This window comes from Onychostruthus taczanowskii, unplaced genomic scaffold, assembly GCF_017590055.1.
Source record: "Onychostruthus taczanowskii isolate IOZ18803 unplaced genomic scaffold, ASM1759005v1 scaffold176, whole genome shotgun sequence".
Classification (NCBI taxonomy): Eukaryota; Metazoa; Chordata; class Aves; order Passeriformes; family Passeridae; genus Onychostruthus; species Onychostruthus taczanowskii.
The window spans coordinates 781112-800746 of NW_024498973.1; the positions used below are offsets into that span (position 1 = coordinate 781112).

A 19635-nucleotide genomic window follows, 5' to 3' on the forward strand; every position below is an offset into this window, starting at 1 on the left:
TTGGCAAATGTGTATTGAACTTCACACAACAAACTCATTAGCTCAGGCGGCCCCGTCTCTATGGCAACCAAACAGCACAAAAACAAGGCATTAACACCTAAATTTATTAGTGGGCAAGTGCTTAGCTTTTATCATTCCAGGGGTGTATTCCCCTCCGCAGCTCGCTGGGATTCCCGAGGAAGACGGTTCTGGTTCAAATGGCAACATAAACATCAGAACACCATTTACAGACAGAGGAGCTGGAGCTTTCGGAGTTTCAATCACAGTTTGAAAAACGACAAAACAAAACCGAGGAAAAGAGGCTGTGTGTAGGGGAGTTACCCAATTTCCACTTTGCTTTGCAAAATTGTTAAAGGTTTGCAAGTCATGGGTGAGGGGCGAGAAATGTTTTCCATCTTATCCTAACAGCTCCGTGAGGATCTTCATCAGGAGTAGGAATGGGGGCTATAAGCTGGTTCTCCCAAAATAATTTCCAAGTGCCCTGCCTTTATTTTAAGTGGATGTTACAAGCCCTAGGAAAATGTGTAACCCAGTCTCCACTGTGCCACAAGGCTCCAGGTCATGCCACAGGCTCTGGGGGAGGAGTGGGACTGTTTGGATTTGTTCCAGGAATACACAAGGGCTTGGGCGTAAAGATGCTGGAAAGCCACATTTAAATGCTTCCCATTTAAAGCATCTTTCCATTCCGAGGGCCCTGGGTGAATTCCAGCGACCCCAAGAGCTCAGACCATGCTGGGACAGCTTGGAGAAGATAACAAGGTGTCAGATCTATCTCTGCAGGTCGGAGTGAGGCAAAAGAACAAAGGATGTGTCTCAGCCCAAGGCACACTTGAAGCTGTGCTGGGGCTAACAATGCTCTTCACATTTCCCTAAGTGCTCACTGAACTTCTTTTTTCATCTTTGCTCCAGGGTTTAGAACAACCTTCAGTAGGAGTAAGGATCTGGCTTTCTTGGGGTGGATAGTCTTAAAGAACTTAATCCTGCTCACTGTCAGAGAGAGGAAATCTCTGCCCAGAGCAGCTGTGGCTGTCCCTGGATCCCTGGCAGTGTCCAAGACCAGGTTGGATGGAGCTTGGAGCACCGTGGGAGAGTGGAAGGTGTCCCTGCCCATGGAAGGGGGTGGCACAGGATGAGCTTTGAGGTCCTTTTCAATCCAAAGCCATTCCCCCTTCCATCATGCACAGGCTGTTTCCTGGTGAGAGGCACCTTGTCCTGGGGCTAATTCAGACCTAATCACTAAACATTGTGTCTCCACACAATGACAGCAAGAGAATCCAGGCTACACACTCAGGAAAAACCTTTAGTGGGAAAAGCAACACCGCACCAGGAGACGATGTCTTAAAAAAATGTCAAACCCATCTTCTCCTCCAGCATCCCTCAGGTGGAGTCAAAAGAGCACCTCTGCTGCCACCAAGCACAGATTTAACCCATCACAATGCAGAAGGTCTGATGGCAAATTACTTGTCACCTGATTTCAGCCATGTGACAGCAAGTGCTGCACAGGGTAGTGCAGCACTCACCACGCTGCCATTAGCAGCAGCACAGCCCAGCACCAATATCCATCCCGTGTCCTCAGGCAGCACCTCCTCCTGCAAGCACACTGCTAGCATTCCAGCTGACCAGGGCCCTTCAGGCAGGTTGCAAGAAAGCAAATTAACAGGTTGAAACCCTGACAATTTTGTTCTGAAAAAGGGTCGCTGAGGATCTCACAAGTCCCTGACTGGCTGGCTTGCTATCAGCTCAAAGGCATTTCAAGAACATTAGCACTGGTGCCAGAAATATCTGGGCTCATCCCTGCGGCAAAACAGCGGCAGGAGGAGGAGAAGGATGGGATGTAATGGCAGTGTCTGAACAGGCAGAGGGATGGGGGAGCAGAGATGTTTGGGGGGTGGTTTTTTGGGGTGCCTCCACCACTGGGAGGAGTAAACAAAAGAGTTTTAAAGTCTGCTGTCAGCCAGAACTAACTCTGTCACCATGACAACCCAGTGGTTCATAGCTGGACTCTTAGAGGTCTTTCCCCAATGATTCCACATTTACCTCTGGCAATAGATCTCAGCACACAGCAGCAAAGCCAACTCAAAAGAAACCACCAGCACGCCCAGTCCCCTACAAAAGGCACTACAAAAGTACTTGCTGACATCATGCCCAGCTCACCAGTGGTTTTCCTCTGCTGGAAATTTTGTTTGCCGTCTCCAGTCTCAGCTTACAGTCTTTTCAAAATGAGGGGCTTTGGGGTTTTACCAGTGAAATCATTGCTGTGGAACAAAATTCAGTAATCAGAACAACATTCAGCAATCAGAACAACAATCAGCAATTGTAACAAGAACCATACCTGCAAGCTTCAGTACAAACCCAGCTCCAGATGGACCTGGAATAAGATCTCTCACAACCCTCTTTCACAGCATTCACCATTTTACTTTTGGGTTTGATGTCTAAATTAAGTGTTTAGAGGCCTCCATGCTGAGTCCTGGGGGCTTCTTCCCCCAAAGCTCTCCTGGCTGACATACCCTTGGGTTGAGGTGGATGCTCTGCTCCTGGTCCCTGTAGCACAGACCAGCTCTGACTGCTCTTGTCAAGCACAGCAGCATTTCTGGGCATGGGGGCAAATGGGTTTGAGCTGAAGGAGGGCAAATATTAGAAGGGATACTGGGAAGAAATCCTTCCCTGTGAGGGTGGGGAGGCCCTGCAGGGTGCACAGAGAAGCTGTGGCCACCCTGGATCCCTGGAAGTGTCCAAGGCCAGGTTGGACACTGGGGCTTGGAGCCGCCTGGGAATAGCAGAAGGTGTCCCTGTCCATGGCAGGGGGTGGGACGAGATGAGCTTTGAGGTCCCTTCCAACCAAACAATTCTGTGATCTGACCCCTAAAATTCACACCTCCAGACCTCTGTTCTGATGGGCAAAGGCACCCTGGGACAGATGCAGATCCTGGGAAGCAGCTTCTGGTCGTTGCTGCCCTCACTGCACACACAGAGCTGCAGATTGTGCAATAGCTCTGAGAAGCCACCCAGGCCCTGTGGAGCCGGTGCCAGGCTGAATGCATTAGCTGTGCTAGGAACAAATGAATGAAGCAAAGCCAGTTTTGTTTTGTGCTGGGGGCAGAGGAGCGAGGCGCGGAGCGGCAAAGAGGCGGAGCGCAGTGACACCGCTATCCCGAGTGTGACAGCCCAGCCTGGATGCAGCCACACACGACCCACAGGTGCCCAGATCCAGACCTGGAGGCTGTGGCTGCTGGAGCAGTGTTTATTTTAGCCCTGCTTCCCTCGTGCGTGTTCCCAGCAGGAGGGGATGTAAACTGGCTCAGCCATGCCTGCCCAGCCCTCCATCCTCTGCCATGTGCCAAAACTCTTCTGCTCACACTCTGCGAGGTCACATTTCTTGGCAGAGAGCTCGGCTCCTTCTCCCCTCTCCCTTCCCCCATGCTCCTGGTGAAATATGAAAACAGCCTGCCACCTGCCATTTGCCTGGCCTGCTTCTCTCTGTGTGCCAAAAATTAGCAACATACCCCAAAATGTAATTGGAAACACTGCACTGCACTGCAGGGGTCCCTTTGCTGTTGCATAGAAGAGGCTTGACAAAAAGCCAATTTAATTTCTAGATTCCCCGGGCTGCATGTAGCCACTAAGTGAGGAGGTAAAAAAAAAAAACCAAACAAAAAAAAAAAAAAAAAAACCTTTTATCAGGCCAATTCACATTAGTAGATTCAGATCTTTTAACGAGCCATGCTGTAGGAATCAGCAAGCTGTCACTGCCAGCAGATTTAGGGCATCATTTCTTGGAATTGGAGCCGTGTGGGAGGTCAGGAGTTAGAAGTCGGCATTCCCAAACTTCAGAGCCGGGAGCTTGGGTGTGCAGGGCAGAGCTGAGGGGGGCAGAGGATTCCTGAGGGCTGACATTAACCCCGGGAAGGAAACTGCCCCGCTCCCCCTCCTCCCCAGCAGAACTTGCGCAAGTCCCAGAGGATCCTTGCAGGAGGGATCTGGAGATGCTCCCGCACCTCCACGCTCAGGGCAGCTCTGACAGCGGAGCACAGCACCACTGATGCTGCCCAGGCTGCAGGCCAGCCCTGCAGAGCTAGCAGTTATCTCCTTTTCGCAGCAAAAGGGCAGGACAGGCGAGCAAGAAAATATAGGGCGCCTCATTCACACCACGCCTTGGCAGAGAGCTCAGCCAGCAGATTTGTGAAACTGAAAAGCAACATTTCACCCCAAAAGAGCTGTTTACATTGTCAGGGTTGACTTGCCAGGCTTAGGAAAGAGCTGTGCCAAACTGGCTTATTATTATCTCCCTTCCCCAAAATACTCAGGACCTGCTCCTTTACGGGATGTCTGTATCCATGGAGCTGTGCTGAAATCCATGTGCCTCGGGGGCACCTGTGCACACAGACACAGGAAACTCAGCCACTCTGACAGCAATAAAGATGGATTTTGGGAAGGAGTTGTTCCCTGGAAGAGTGGACAGGCCCTGGCACAGGGTGCCCACAGAAGCTGTGGCTGAGCCTGGATCCCTGGAAGTGTCCAAGGCCAGGCTTGGAGCAGCCTGGGACAGTGGAAGGCATCCCTGCCCATGGCAGGGGTGGGATGGATGAACTTTAGGGTCCCTTTCAACCCAAACCACCCTGGGATTCTGTGAAATTACTTGCCAGGCTGGAGCCAAAGCCTCACTGACCTCGTGTTTCCCGTAGAATTTTGCTCCCACTTCGACCTTATACCAAGGCTGTACAGCACACTCAGGAGATCCAAACAGGAACAATCCTTCCATCTGCTCTTAGGGAGAAAAGTGCTTAAACCCAAATCACAGCACTATTAAATACTTCCCCAAATCCTCCCTGGCCAGGTTCCTTGGAGAAGATGCACAGGGATGCTTGGATCAGGCACCCTGGGGACACTCAGGTGTGGCTAAGGCCCAAACAGGACTCTGGGACAATGGAATGCCTCTGGGGATGGAGTCTCCCAGCCCATCTCACAGAATCACAACATCCTGGGTGGAAGGAACCCACCAGGATCATGGAGTCCAAGCCCTGGCCCTGCAGAGGGCAGTGCCCAGAATCCCACCCTGTGCCTGAGAATGCTGTGTTTGGGACTGGGACTGGGATTCCCAAACCCCATCATGGATCTGCTGCGTGTGACTTATGGGCTGCCTTAATTGCAGCCTCAGAAAGGCAAGGCAAGAGGGAGCCCTGAGGAAACTCCACATTCCTTTTCATCAGGCTGATTACTGAATAGGCTTTCATAGATCAGGGAATGAAGAATTTGGTTAAGTCTAAATAACTGCTTTGAAATTCTTCAAAATTAGATTATTTTATTTGTCTATAGCAAGCATACTATGGAATACTAGGGAGATGACCCCACGTTTCCAAAAATTAAAACAAAAAAAAGTCATCACAAAATCCACAGCTGCTCCCCATTTGCAATAAGCTGTTTAAAACAAAATAAACCAATACATTTTGCTCCAAGAAACATGCATTAGGCACTGGCAGCTTGCTTCCCTCATTCCTCTATCCCCAAACACTTTGAATGGAAGGAGGGGGAAACCTTGAAGTGATACATATGTGAGAAGCCCTGAGAACAATAGCTGCTCCCCAGTTGACTCCAGAGTTGTTATTAAACTCGAGGTTCCCGTGCTAGAGGAGCACAGCTGGAGCAGCACCAACACCAGGCTCTGAGAACACCAGCAAAAGTCAGATTTCCACCTACAAATTCCTGGAAGTTTGCAGCCCAAAGAGCAAAACACACAGATTCATGTGGGCAGGCTCAGAGGGATGGCATCCTGGAAACCTCCCCTCCAAGAGCAAAATATCAGCAGGCTAATCCTCAGATCAAGAGGGGCAGGATCCTGCTTGGAGCCCAAGGTCACCACTGTGTTTTTAAATTGAATTTTACTCACAGAGGTGCAGTCAGTACAAAGAGGCTACAGGAGGTTTGTCACACCACGATGTCTGGACATGGCAGCTCAGTCCCTGGATGTGTCAAGGCGGGGAGAAGAAGCTGAGTGCTGCTCTTTGCAACCAGCTCACAGATCTTGTTCCTCGTGAAAATGAGGGGAAGACTTGGAGGGTGCATAGTGCACTGGGGGTGGCTCTGAGGATCCCTTTTTCTAGGCTTTGGGAGAAGAGGCTTCTCTTGACACCCACAGCTGTAAGTGTGTGCAGCCGCTCCCTCTGATTCCCCAGACACGGAGCTGGCCCATGGGAGATAATGCCATGAAAGTTTTCTCAGAGTTTAAAAGCTCAGAGATGCCTCTGAAGCACTGCCTTCAAATGGAGCCTTCACCAGGGGAAACCTTGAGGAAGAATGAGCAGCCCAGTCCACTGTCCAAGAGAGCCTCACCCTGGGCAAAAAACAGAGATGAGGAAAGAGCTGAGGGAGGACAAAACCACTCTGTTCAAAATCAGATCTTCAGGCATCAAGGACAAAACCACTCTGTTCAAAATCAGATCTTCAGGCATCAAGGACTCAGAAAAGCAGGTGAAGGAAGGTTTCAAAGGCTGCCAGAGACACTCGTACCCCCCAGCAGGCTTCTGTGCCCACATTAATCTCCTTTCTGCAGAGGACACACAAAGGGGACGTTTCACGGCATTCATAGCAGACCTTACCTGAGTTATGCATCAAATACCTCTCCACTGCCCCTGGATCCCAGTCCCTGATTCCCAGAGACCCCTGATAAACTCCCAGCCCTGCATTAACGACTCCAAGCTCAGCAGCAGGATCTCTCCATCCAACACAGCAATGCCCCCACTCCAAGATTTCCCTGAAGGCACATTGCTGTGAGTCACCTCTTCTCCAACCTGATGTTCCTAGAAAGGCTGGGGAAGGGACCTTAACATTCCAGCCCCCTGCCATGGGGTGGGACACCTCCCACTATTCCAGGTTGTTCTAAACCCCATCCATCCTGGCCTTGGACACTTCCAGGACAGGACACTTCCCAGAAAGTTTCAAATGTAAGGAACCATGAAGGGTTCTCCACTGAGTGCCGGGATGCTAACAAAGCTGTCCAGGAAACTTTTCATCCCAGCTGTTCTGGATTTGGGTCCTTTGCTGGTCCAGTCTGACCTGTGAAACAGAGACCCAGGCTTGGCATCTGCCACTCTGCTGTTTGTCACAGGCAAGTGGAAGTATTTGGAATTTAGAGTGGGGATAAAATGATCCCTCAGCATTCCTGCACAATGACAAAGTTGAGCTCTGCCCCCTCCCTCTCCACAGGCTCTCAGAGCCTGTGGTTTGCAAACAGCCTGGTGACAACACTGCTGTGTAACATACAGGGTATTATGAGTCAATTAAGAATTTATTAAGAGAGGGTCCAGAGGAGGTACTGACCTGGATCCAGCTGTTGCACTCTTCTGGGGGAAGAAGTCAACTGGAGCTTTCAGACCTTCCACAGAGAGACCATGAGCAAACACTCCAATCAAACAGGAGGACTTGTTGTCGCACAAAACCCCTCTCCCTTCCAGCTGTGCTCCAGCTCCTCAAGTGCATCCCATCCTTTGCTGCTAAGCACATCCCATACACAAAAGCTCATTGCAGTCTGTGATCATTCTAAAGGGGTCACCCAAGACCTGAAATGGCTGAAGCCAAGGTGTGAACAATAGAAATCAGCTGCCAGGACCAGACTGTAAATCATCTGAGACCTCTGATGGAGCCCAAACGGGAAAATCTTTTGAGTTTTGCTGCTTAGGTTGAATCAAAAACATTTAAAGTGGCAAATGCAACATCTGCAGGGAGCTTCCCTGCAGAGGTTGCCCAGAGCAGCTGTGGCTGCCCCTGGATCCCTGGCAGTGTCCAAGGCCGGACTGGACAGTGGGGTTTGAAGGAGCCTGGAACAGTGGAAGGTGTCCCTGTCCATGGCAGGGATTGGCACAGGATGAGCTTTGAGGTCCCTTCCAACCCAAACCATGATTTGATTCTGGGCAAGGTCTGCAGGCAATGCTCTCTTCTTCCCACTGCCCTCACTCCTGCAGCTGAGCTCTGAAATCTGGAGAGGACTCTGTGCCTTCCCTGATGGCTGTGCAGCATGTGGCACAGGACTTTCCCTGAGCTGGACAACCTTCTGCTTGGAACTGTTCCGGAGACCCTGGAGCAGGGTGATGCTTCTGCTGATGGAGAAGGTGACCTTGAGAGGCTCAGAGCTGACTTTAGGTACCACAGGTACCTGTGGTCCTGCCACCCTAAACCTGCCAGAAGTCAAAAATCCCAGGAGCTCTGCTTCCAGTGAGAGCAAGAACCTTTTCATCCGGCATCCCAGCAAAGCTGCTTTCACAGGAAGCCTTGCCAGGCCTTCTGCAACATTTCCTCCAGCCAGGCCTGTCCCCTGCCTTCCCCAGGAAGGAACATTTTGTTCGAAGACAGCTAATGACCCATTTACATTTGCCTATAAAACGATGTTTGTCCCTCCCCTCCCGCCTCTCAGCTGCTGCTGCTGGCCTGCAGATCCTGTCAGGGCTAATTACGTTGGCTTTTCTGTGGAGGGAGTTTTCCCTCTTGCCATGTGTTTTCTGTTCAGGGCATAGCACAGTTTCAACAGGTTTTTGAAGCTGTTGTTGTTGTTGTTCCTGACAAGAGCTGCAGTTATGAAACGCATCCTCACAGCCCCGCCGAGGCCCCAGCCAAGGCAGAACCGGCTCCCTCTGACGCAGGAGCAAATTGAGACCATTTGGTACTGGGGGGCACTGGACATCTCATTCCATCTGCAAGGGAGCTGCGAGAAGGGCTGAGCTTCTCTTCCCTCCCCTCCCTTTCAGTACATTCATTTATCCCTGCCGAAATGCGCCATTTCCCTTCCAGTCTCCCATCTTCCCTAATTCTAACCACATGCCGTCAGGGCAGACATGTCAGGAAAACCACCTGCCCACCTGCCCACCTGCCCATTTCGCCCAGCAGATACCTGGGAGAATCCTGGAGCCCTGGGGACACGACGCTGTCCCTCGCACCCTTTTGCCGGGGGTGAAGCTCCCGGTACGGCAGAGCAGCCCAGGCCAAGCCCGGCAGGGAGCTGGAGAAGGATCCCAGGAGGTGCTGCAGGAGCCGAGCTCTGCAGGAGAGCAGCCCGGGCAGGAGCTGGGCCCTGCCAGCGGGGCCTCCTCCCCATGCTGACGGGCCCAGCCGCGGCTGCTGTGGGCTGGCCGGGCACTCCTTTCTCCCCCAGGCCGCTCCCCGAGGTGGCAGCAGCTCGTTTGTCAGGAGAGGGGCCGGCAGCAGCCGGGGAGGTGGCAGAGCAGGAGCACAGCTGTGCTCTGGCAGCCTCACACCACGCAGCCCCACGGGCCCAGCGCCATGGAGGCCGCACGGGACATCCACTGGGGCGGGCAGGCAGAGCGCACCTGACAGAAGGGAACACAAGGGACACAAGGGACGCTCCGGGTGGAGCACAGTGCCAGCACAAAGCACCCCACAGGCTGCAGAAGGTGACAGGGTCAATCAGCAGTTTCCTCGCTACCCTGGCACAAGGGATGGCAGCACAGCCTCCCCTCCGCTCCCTGCCGCTTAGGGCACCTCAGGGCATCGGCTGCCCCTGAAGAGAGGCTGCTCCCTTGGGATCCCCTCCCAGCCGGCTTGGATCACAGCGGCCTTGTGCAGCCCTCAGCACTGCAGAGCTCAGAGCTGCTCCTGGAGACCCGGACACTACGGACCGACCCCGAGGAGCCCTTGCAGCCCACAGGGGTGCAGGCACTGGTGTGTTACAGGAGACCCTGTTTTACCACTCAGGGAGTGGTAGCAGCAGCACCTTCACACCTCTTGGCCTTGTCTGGAGACACCAGTGCAAAGGCTGGATTATAAATCATTTTCACATGTTAATCCAGTTGGTTTTGCCAGGGAAGAAGGGAAATAAGGGAGTACATGTATCATATCTTTGAACACTGCATAATGACTTCAGATTAAAAGGAAGTAACTTAAATTGGATTTTGGGAAGAAACTGTCCCGTGTGAGGGTGGTAAGTTACTGGCACTGCCCAGAGCAGCTGTGGCTGCCCCTGGATCCCTGGAAGTGTCCAAGGCCAGGTTGGACACTGGGGCTTGGGATAGTGGAAGTTGTCCCTGCCCATGGCAGGGGGTGGAATGAGATGGACTTTGAAGTCCCTCCCAACCCAAACCATTGAGAGGTTCTTTGTTTCTATGACAAAAGAGATCCAGGAGCCCTCCCCTTTCAGGCAGGGTCTGGATCTGCCTGTCCCTGCCTCCTGCCACGGATGGGAGCAGCTTTCCCTGGACAAAGTTCTCCAAGGATGCCCACTAGCACAGCTGCCCTGCTCTCCCTCAGCCGGGAAGCCAGCCTGGCATTTCAGTGGAAGGCTCATTAAGGAGGAGGCAGAGTTAAGTGACAAAGCAATCAGGCTTATCAAGGTCCAGCTCAGGCTTTGGGAGGAAATGCAGCCGCCAGAGCACATGCCAATATTGTTAATGCCTTTTGGGGCTGCATCTGAGACTGGGTTTGTTTTGGCAGCTGCAAAGCCTGATATAAAAGCATGTCCTTGCTGCACAGACCAGCTGAGAGAGCCAAGGCTGCTGAGCAGGGCAGCACAGGGATGCTCCAGCAGCAGAACCTGAGCCTCACCTGGCAGGAATCCACCTGGCTCCAGCCAATCCATTCACACCAACAGAGCAGCTGGACTTTGTTTGTTTGTTTGTTTGTCATCTCCTTGGGGCTTCTCCTGCTGAATCTCCAGAATGGTGGGGGTTAGATGCCACAGTGCCACATGGCTGTCATCAGACCATGTCCTGCAGCAGTTCAGCAAGTTGTGACAGGCTCTCCTGAAGCCAAATCTTCCTTACAGCTTCAGGATGGCTTCCTCAGGTTGGATACCCCCAAAACTCAGGAGGGGTCAGGCAGTTCAAACAGTTCCAAGAGCAGAAACTGGGAAATGAGAGGTCTCTGTCAACAACAATGCCAGCGGGTTTTTCCCCCTCTCCTGGCACTTCTTCCGCAAAAAACATGGGTTTAGAGGGCTAAAACCAGAACTAAGGGAGTCTCTCTCCTGGTTCATGGGCAGTGGGTGACAGTGACTCCTTGATTAATCAGTACAATGAGGGATTTGGGTTGATAACCAAACCTGAAGCACATTTGCACCCTGCAGGCCAGAGAGGGACGGCTACAGCTCATGTCAGCAATGGCATCCCAAAGGTGTCATCCTCAGCAGGATAATGGATCACAGGATGCTTTGCATTGGAAGGCACCTGAACCTTCTCTGATGCCACTTGAGGCCGTTCCCTCTCCTCCTGTCCCTGTTCCCTGGGAGCACAGCCCAACCCCCCGCGGCTGTCCCCTCCTGTCAGGAGTTGTGCAGAGCCACAAGGGCCTCCCTGAGCTTCCTTTTCTCCAGGCTGAGCCCCTTTCCCAGCCGCTCCCCATCAGCTTTGAGCATCTCGAGATTTCTTATTTCAGTAGCGGAGCTGAGATCGCACCCACCGTGCTGCCATTGGTCGCTCTCTCCGGCTCCCCCCACTTTTCCTCCTGCCGCCCCCACTTCATTCCACATTTTTCACATTTCTGGGGATTGTTTTTCACCTCCCAGCGCTTTCTGGAGTGCGCCCAACAGAAATAAACGCAGCCTGACCATCGCTGGTGGGGCGAGGGGCAGGGGTTACACTTTCGGTAAATTTAGCCCCTCACTGACAGATTTATCTTCCTGAATCAGAACCAAGGGTAGTTAGCGAGGTTTGTTTTTGTAGACTGAACTTCCCCAAAGTCAGCGCGCACTCACCTCCTCCTCCTTCTCTCCCTCCCTCCCTCCCTCCCCAATTACATAAATGCTTTTAGTTAAGAGCTGATTTCCTGGAGTGTGTGCCAGTGCTCTCTCCAAGCAAACAAAGCAAAGACGACACTGAAAAGAGCCCGCGTTTGTCATTGAAAAGGAAGGTTATCCTCACAAAAGGTGAGGAACGAGGTGTCAAAGGGTCTCTTCCCCGTTTCTCCTCCTTCATTTGCGCACGGGAGATAAAGCACAGCCGGGGAGCACCTTCCCAGCCCGGAAACTCGGGTTTGCCCCCGCAGACCGAGGTTTGGCCAGAAACTTAAACACACCTCTCATTCGGCAGGGGAGCCGGCAGATCCATCAGCGCTTCCCTTCCATCGCGGCTGCTCGCTCCCGTCCTTTCCTCACCCCGCATTCCCAGGCTGGCACCAAAGCATCCCGTCCTGCCGCAGCTCGGACCAGCACAGGGGCTAAGCCGGCTTTGGCTCCACCGTCCTGTCCCGGGAACAGTTCGGAGGATGTGTGGTTGAAGAGGCTTTGTGGGCATCTTCCCTGGCGGGGCTCCTCCTCTGCATCTCTCCACGGTCTTGCTTTAACATTCCCCTTTCCTTTTCCTTGCCACCACGCCACTAATTAAGAACATCCCCAGCACGTGCCAGCATGGAATGTGTTGTAATGACCATTTATTTTCTTCTGTTTCAGCTTAAACAACTGCTTTTACTGAGCTCAGATGTTTTGCCAGCAATTAGGAGCCACGATGGGTTTTGGGAAGAAATTCCTCCCTTGAGTGTGGGCAGGCCCTGGAACAGGGTGCCCAGAGAAGCTGTGGCTGCCCCTGGATCCCTGAAAGTGTCCAAGGCCAGGTTGGACATTTGGGCTTGGAGCACTTTGGGACAGTGGAAGATGTCCCTGCCCATGGCAAGGGTGGAATGAGATGAGCTTTAAGGTCCTTCCCAATGCAAACCATTCAGTGGTTCTTTGTTTCTATGACAAAGGAGATCCAGGAGCCCTCCCTTTTCAGGCAGGGTCTGGATCCGCTGTCCCTGCCTCCTGCCATGGATAGGAGCAGCTTTCCTTGGACTAAGCTCTCAAAGGATGTCCACTCTCAGCCCCAGCAGCCCGGGAGAAGCCCCACACATCCCATGGCACAGACAAATTTCAGTGGAGTTGGGTTTCCATCACAATCCCATTAACACTTTTCCCCCACTGGTGCAATAAGGATGAATCCTTCTGTTCCCTGGTCAGAAGTCAGCCCTGAGGCATTGCTGAAGTACCGCGAGCTGAGCTGGGCAGAAAGGAGAGAAATTCCCTCTGCTAAGAGAAATTGCAGGAGAGGGAGGCAGCAAGGCAGAGGGGAGAGGTGCACTGACACATTTTGTGGATTAGAACAGGCTGAGATGGAGTCCCGACACATCCCTGATCCACTTCTCCCCCACCTGGACACAGGTGCTGTTGTCTAGAGGGTGAGCTGGGAAAATAAATTTCAGTTTCCTTTTTTTTTTTTTTTTTTCCTTTTCCTTCAGATGAAAATTCCCCTCATTTCCCCTCAAAAGCGAGCACACGTGGGACTATTTTTACCCAGGTTTATTTTTAGCTCCTCTTGCCTGCGTTGCCTCTCACATGGCTGCACGGGGAAGGATGGCAGCGGCTGCAAGGACACGTTCTCCCCCTACAGCACAGCAGGGCTGGGGGCAAACACGCCCGCAGTAATTACAGCACAGCCTCGTTAATCAACCACTGCTCCCAGCCTCGCTCAGAGTGCAGCAAGCTCGATCCCATCCAACACTGCTGCCCACGCTGCCCCCATTGCAGGGATATCCCCTCCCAAACGTCCCCGTCCCGCCGGTGCTGCCCAGGGGACCCAGTCCCTCCTGTTCGTCCCTCTGCTGGAGTCACAGCTCGGCCACGGGAAGGCAATCGGGGGCTGGAGCAAGCCCTGGGATTCGGCTGGGAGCCAAACCCTGGACAGCCACCAGCAGGGCAGGAATTGGGGCACTGCGAGGCCCCTCTGGGACAGGGTTTTCTGTGCCTGGCCCTGCCTTCAGAGGAAAGCCTGACAGGCAGGCAACTGGGAAAAGGGGGTTGGGATGCTCAGGAGCTGCTGTGACCAGGGAGAAGGCTCTGGGTGCTGGCCCAGAGGAGGCTGCAGGACACTGGATGTGTTTGGTTGGGATCAGCAACATACAAAGGCGTGGTTTCCACTCTTTAGGGGAATTCACAAAGCCTGAGCCTCCTGGGTGGTTTTTCCCAGAGGGGAATCCCTGCTGCCAGCAGCAGACTAACCTGCCCACGGCCTGTGTGCCCCACCCAGCAGCAGCTGAGCTGGGACAGCCCTGCCACTTCGGGCATGGAGGGCAGAGGGGAGGCACGGGAGGCTGGATCCTGCTCAGGAGACTCTCGTGTCCCACTGCTGCCTCTCTCTCACCCTGCCACCAGCTTCCAGAGCATCTTCCCAGGGCCTCTGCTGACTTCCAGAAGGGAAAGCACAGCCTCTCCATGGCACCAGCCCTCTCCATCCTGGATCACAGTGTGCCATGGTGCCCACAGTGTTGTGCTGCCTGTGCCAGGCTGCAGCAGGCACTGGCAGGTCCCCCGTTACCATGGCAATGCTGCCAAGGTTCACATCTTTTCCTGAATCCCGATTTATCCTGCTGCTTTATTCCCCCCCCCCCCCCCCCCCCCCGACTCTCCACACCTCAGAAAGGGTCAGGATGCAGCTCTGCCGTCAGGGCTGTGGTCACATTGCATTAAGTCCTTGCTCAGGAGTAGCAGCCTTGGATCTCCTATCAGCACAGAGGGAAACTGGGGAGCAGATGCTGATAAATCCTCTGCTGTCTCTTCTCATTAGACTTAGTCACAGGGAAAAACCCAGAAGGCCTGAAACGTTTTTGTTAAGTGACAGGGATTTTTTTCCTGGTCATTATTTTAAACGAAAAGCTCCCCGTGCAGAGGGGACAGCTGTGGATGCAGATCCTTGTCAGTGCTGGTGACCCCATACACATGGCCTTGCCCTGGGCATCCAGCCCATCCCGGTGTCCAGCACCAGCCACCTGGGCAAGCGGGAGCCTCCCCTGGAACATCTCCCTGGGCCCACGCTCCCTCTCCAGCCATGTGCTGTTCTATGGAATCACAGATCATTAGGGCTGCAGGAGACCTCCAAGACCCTTGAGCCCAACTCCAGCACCTGCAAGGCCACCTCCAAACTTGTCCCCAAGTGCCACATCTACACATCTTTTAAACATTTCTAGGGATGGGGACTCCACCACAGCTCTGGCCAGCCTGATTCAGTGCCTGACCACCCTTTTGGTGAAGGAATTTTTCCCTCATCTCCAATCTAAACCTCCCCTGGCACAGCTTGAGGCTGTTGTCTCTCCTCCTGTCCCTGTCCCTCGAGCAGAGTCTGACCCTCCTCCAACTGCCCCCTCCTGTGAGGAGTTGTGGAGAGCCACAAGGTCCCCCCTGAGCCTCCTTTTCTCCTGGTGGCCTCCATCCAGCTTCTCCATAGCAACATCAAGACATTCAATATAGATCCCAAAACTGCCTTCGCTAAAATGCCACCTCTCCCTACCCCAGAGAAGCATTTTCAGGGACAATCCTAGCTTGATCCCAGCCCAGAGGGTTCATTATGCAATGACAGCAGCTCACCTTTAGCTGGTATTTCCAGGCTCTTTCCTACACTGATATTGTCCCTTGTGCACCTGACTCCTTCTAGCTTGTGGTGTGATAGGACAGGAAAGAGAGACCTAAAGGAGCTTCAGAAGAGCTGGAGAGGGACTTTGGACAAGGGCATGGAGTGACAGGACAAGGGGGAATGGCCTCCCACTGCCAGAGGGCAGGGATAGATGTGATATTGGGAAGGAATTCCTCCCTGAACTAAACAGAGAGCTCAGTCACTTGGAGTGATCCCTTATCCAAGCACTGGACCCCTTGGAACAGAGGAGCTGGGGCTTGGATTGCCATCCTGCCCTGCTTGGGGTTTTTCTCCTCACTAGCCTTGATTTACAGGAGTGGCACTTGGGCTGAGGATGCTAATGAGCTGATGTTGGGACACGGTTCCAGGAAAGGCAAATCCATTTATCAAAGTGCTTACGGCTCCCAGTTCAAGATGGGTGAAGCACCAATAAATATCGAACAAAGCAAGAGACTCCGACTCCAAAGTAGCTTCATAAATAAAAGGCTATTAAAAAAATATATATATCTGCAGATGCTGGTGCCAACCTCCCCAGAGTCCCAGCCCAGGTCTGAATCACAGCTGAAAGGGCCTGGCTGCATCCTCCTGAGCTGACATCCCAGAGGAGAAAGGTCCAAGGCACACGGCAGCTGCACAGACGCGGGTCAATGGGAAGGGAAGTGTTGTCTGGCAAAGGAACGAGCTGCTAATTTATTGAAATGCTTTGGAAAATAATTGCATTTGGAAGCCTTCAGCTGTCCTGGGTTTGTGCCTTCATGCAGGACTGGAATTTCAAGAGAAGGGACTTAAAATGGAGTGGAAAAGCAGAGAGCTTTGAAGCTGGAGCAGGAGAGCACTCGATCAAACGTCAAACAAAGTGTAATTCCCAGTCCCACCCTGCACAGGTGAAGCTTTACGGCTCCCGTGGACAAGCAGTTAGGGAACAAATCAGCCCTGTTTGTTTTCACCAAGGTGAGAAACACCTCCAAACCTGGAAGCACTTTCTGCTCCTTCAGACAACTCCAGGGATGGGGAACAGATCCAGCATGAAGAAACACAAAGGGCAGAGAACAGCCCCAGGAAGGGCTGAGGAGGGAATGAGCACAGAATGAGCACAATTCCAGCCCCACCACTCCCAGGCCCTGCTCTGCCAGGGCTTCCCAGGCACTTTCACAGCCCTTGCACTGAGGCAAGGGCAGAGGATGGATGGGGTCACTGCTCCAGCAGCACAAAGAGGGGTTCAGAGCTCTTCCCACTGGAGCTGGCTGGCTTCCCTCCCTGCTCCCAGGGTCTGCTGACTGCCACCATCACCACCTTCCTCTTGGGCCATCTCCTGGAGAAAGGGTGTCACACAAAGCAAGAGCAATGGCCCTGCCTTAGAGGCCTCCTCTGAAAATCAGCACATTGAGGGAAAAGCTTCCTTGGGGTCCTCTGGTGCCATGCTTGTTCTGAGACAGAGCTCGTATTCAGGCTCTGCAAACAACGGGCCATTCAGAGGCAATGAAGGGACAGTAAATCCAGAAGTGATGGACAAAAAAAGAGCATCTTTTCACACAATTTGCCTCGAGGAACTCCGTGTCATATGATGTGGCCAAGGGCAGAGACTTGTGGGATCAAACAACTGCTGAGCCAGCCCTGGGTATTGCTATTGCTCAAACCAAAAAATAAATTATGTTAAAGATGAGGAAAACTCCCTGGGTGTAAGCACCAGAAATCACTCAGGCTGCTGAAGGACACGCTGAAGAAGACTTCCTAAGGACAGAACACCTTTGCTGGGAACAGGTCCTTGGGAGATGCCTGGATGAAGGTTGCAGGACACCCTGCAGCTTTCCCTGAGGTTCCTGGCAGCAGTTGCTGAGCCAATAAAACCCCTTTGCTACCCACAGTGGCAAACAGCCCTCTCATCACAAGGATTCACTCCTTCCAGCCACTCCTGGGAGATTTTCCTTACACCTGGGAACCCTCCTCTTCATCTCTGCACCTCCGATGCAAGGAGCTGCATCCATTGCTCAGACCATGGAATCATGGAATATGGGTTGAGTTGGAAGGGACCTTAAAACTCACCTCATCCCACCCCCTGCAATAGGCAGGAACACCCTCCACTGTCCTGGCATGTTCCAAGCCCTGTCCAACCTGCCCTGGATGCTTCCAGGGATAGAGATTCCACAACCTCCCTGTGCACGGAGACTTACCCTGGGAACTTGAAATAAAGCAGGTTGCTTCCCTTCTCAACTGCAGAGGAAGGAAAGGTTTAGAGAAGAGGAATAGCTGGTACAGTAGAACATTACTTCCAAAATATGCCAGCAAAAAAAATGCCAACAAAAGCCTCCAAACACCTTCAATTATTGAAGTTTCTCTATCAGCACTCAGAGCATGTTAATTCTCCCCTTGGGTACTGGTGATGCAGATGCAAGAGCACAGCCTGGGAAGGATTGGGGATGCTGTTGGAGATTTTCTTGCTGGATTGAGCCATCCCAGCACATTCCCAGGCTGAGGCTTTCCAAGCTGCAGAGATGGGGAAGAGAGTGAGAAGGTCACATAACCCAACCCTGCAGCTCAGGTTTTTTGGTGTTTTGGTTTTTTAAGCTGGTGACATAAATGCTTTCAGAAGACACTTTAAAGCTATGGCTGCTCTCTCCAGGGAACTATCAGGCTGATTTCCTTTGGTCAGAGCATGGTCCCAGGGTCAGGCTGTCAGCTCTTATTAAGATTTGGATGTGGTCATTGAATGGAAAGCACTTGGCTCTATTACTGCTCATTAGATCACTTTATGATAAATCTAATCATCAGCCTACTCCACTTGGCCCAGCTCAAGGTGATAAGGCTGGTGCTGCAGCCATCCCAGGGGAATCCAGACCAAATGGCTTTCCCAGGAAGGACAGCTCCATCATGGCCCTGCCAGGTCTTCCTGCTCCCATGTCCCAGTGGGATGCGCCTGCCCCAGATTAGGACCTAGGAGGATGGGTTTGGGTAATTAAGGGTAATTAAAGCTCGGTCATGTGTCACTGCTTCACATCTCCTCCTGCAGCCCCAGCAGGGCACGAGGCTGAGCTCCAGCACTGCTCCATGGGCATCACTGGGAACAGAGGTGAAAGCTTCCCCCATTTTTTTAAGGCTCGTTCATGGATCAAGCTCCTTGTGACTCCTCCATGCCATATCCAGGGGTTGGAACCCCAGTGCAGGTGGTACCCACAGGTGTGCCAGGGCTGCTGGGGACCCAGGCTGGGACTGAGCCATCCCAGGGTGCCACAATGGAGTCTGGGCCAGTGGCTTTCTCCCTGGAGATTTGGGCTGAAGGTTTGTTTGCGCCTCATGCTTTAACACATCCAGAGTAATGACTCACATCCCCTATCACCTCATCATTTACAGAAACAGCGGCTCTTCAAACTCCTGTGACCACCCCCTCTGTGGGCACATGGGTGGGCAGAGAGGTCCAGAGCAGCAACAGTTCCCTCCTCCTCTCCTGAGGGCATCCAAGAGGACAGCCAGCCCTTCCCCAGGGCACGGGAGCATTCTGAGACCTCTGATGGTGGCAGGCATGGCAGCAGTGCCACAGCTCCCCAGCCCTCAGCTCCCGTGGAATGCTTCCCATCTTCCTCTGGCTCCACGAGCTCATAAATTCATCAAAGGCAATTAAGCTGCCCCTGGTTGAGGCATTCCAGAGAAGCTGTTGGAGTCCTTTTGCTCTTCCAGAGCAGGATGGGAAGGGCTTGGCACCATCAGGCCATGGCCAGGCCAGCCAGGCCACGTGTGCTGGGAGCCTATGCCACCTTCCCAGGCCTGGGCTGCACAGGCCCATCTCCATGGATCCTGCTAGAGACGGGAGATGGAAAGTAAACACAAACAAGCGTATTCTCCAAGGAATTTAGAGAGCAGAGCTGTGTTTTGAGCCACTCAGGGGCTCCCCAAAAACCATCAGATCATCAGGTCTTTGCTGAAGGAGGCTGCTGCCTTCTAGAAGCTAAGCAGAACTTTCTCTCCAACAAGCTGGCTGAAGTTTCACGCCCTGGATTAATCCGCCCACGGTACTTTGGGAAGACCTTGGGATGGCAGCATGCATCTACAGCCTTGGGTGCACCAGGATCCATCCCATCAAAGACTCTCCAGGTGGAGCCAGAGGCTTTCCCGGGATGCTGCAGTAGTTTCCCACACCCGGGGCTGCCCCTGGCAGGGTTGATGCCAGTCCCTGGCAGGGTTGATGCCAGCCCCAGCACTCCTGCCTGTGCTGACACGGCAACCCGGCACAGCCGGCCCAGGGCTGGTCCCAAACCACACACGGAGC

General features: G+C 53.0%; 1 long non-coding RNA gene across 3 annotated transcripts in view; it reads right to left on the reverse strand.

Annotated features, from left to right (window-relative positions):
* LOC121333674 overlaps positions 1 to 19635 on the reverse strand; it is a 35643-nt gene that overhangs the window by 13306 nt on the left and 2702 nt on the right. For 2 of the 3 annotated variants that reach the window (XR_005952341.1, XR_005952340.1), the window contains exons 1-3: positions 12013 to 12439; positions 10546 to 10845; positions 2155 to 2255 (exon numbers count right to left, since the gene is read on the reverse strand). This is a non-coding gene — a long non-coding RNA (uncharacterized LOC121333674). Of the gene's footprint in view, positions 1 to 2154; positions 2256 to 10545; positions 10846 to 12012; positions 12440 to 19635 lie in introns of those variants that run through there. The other variant, XR_005952342.1, reaches the window with a different exon arrangement.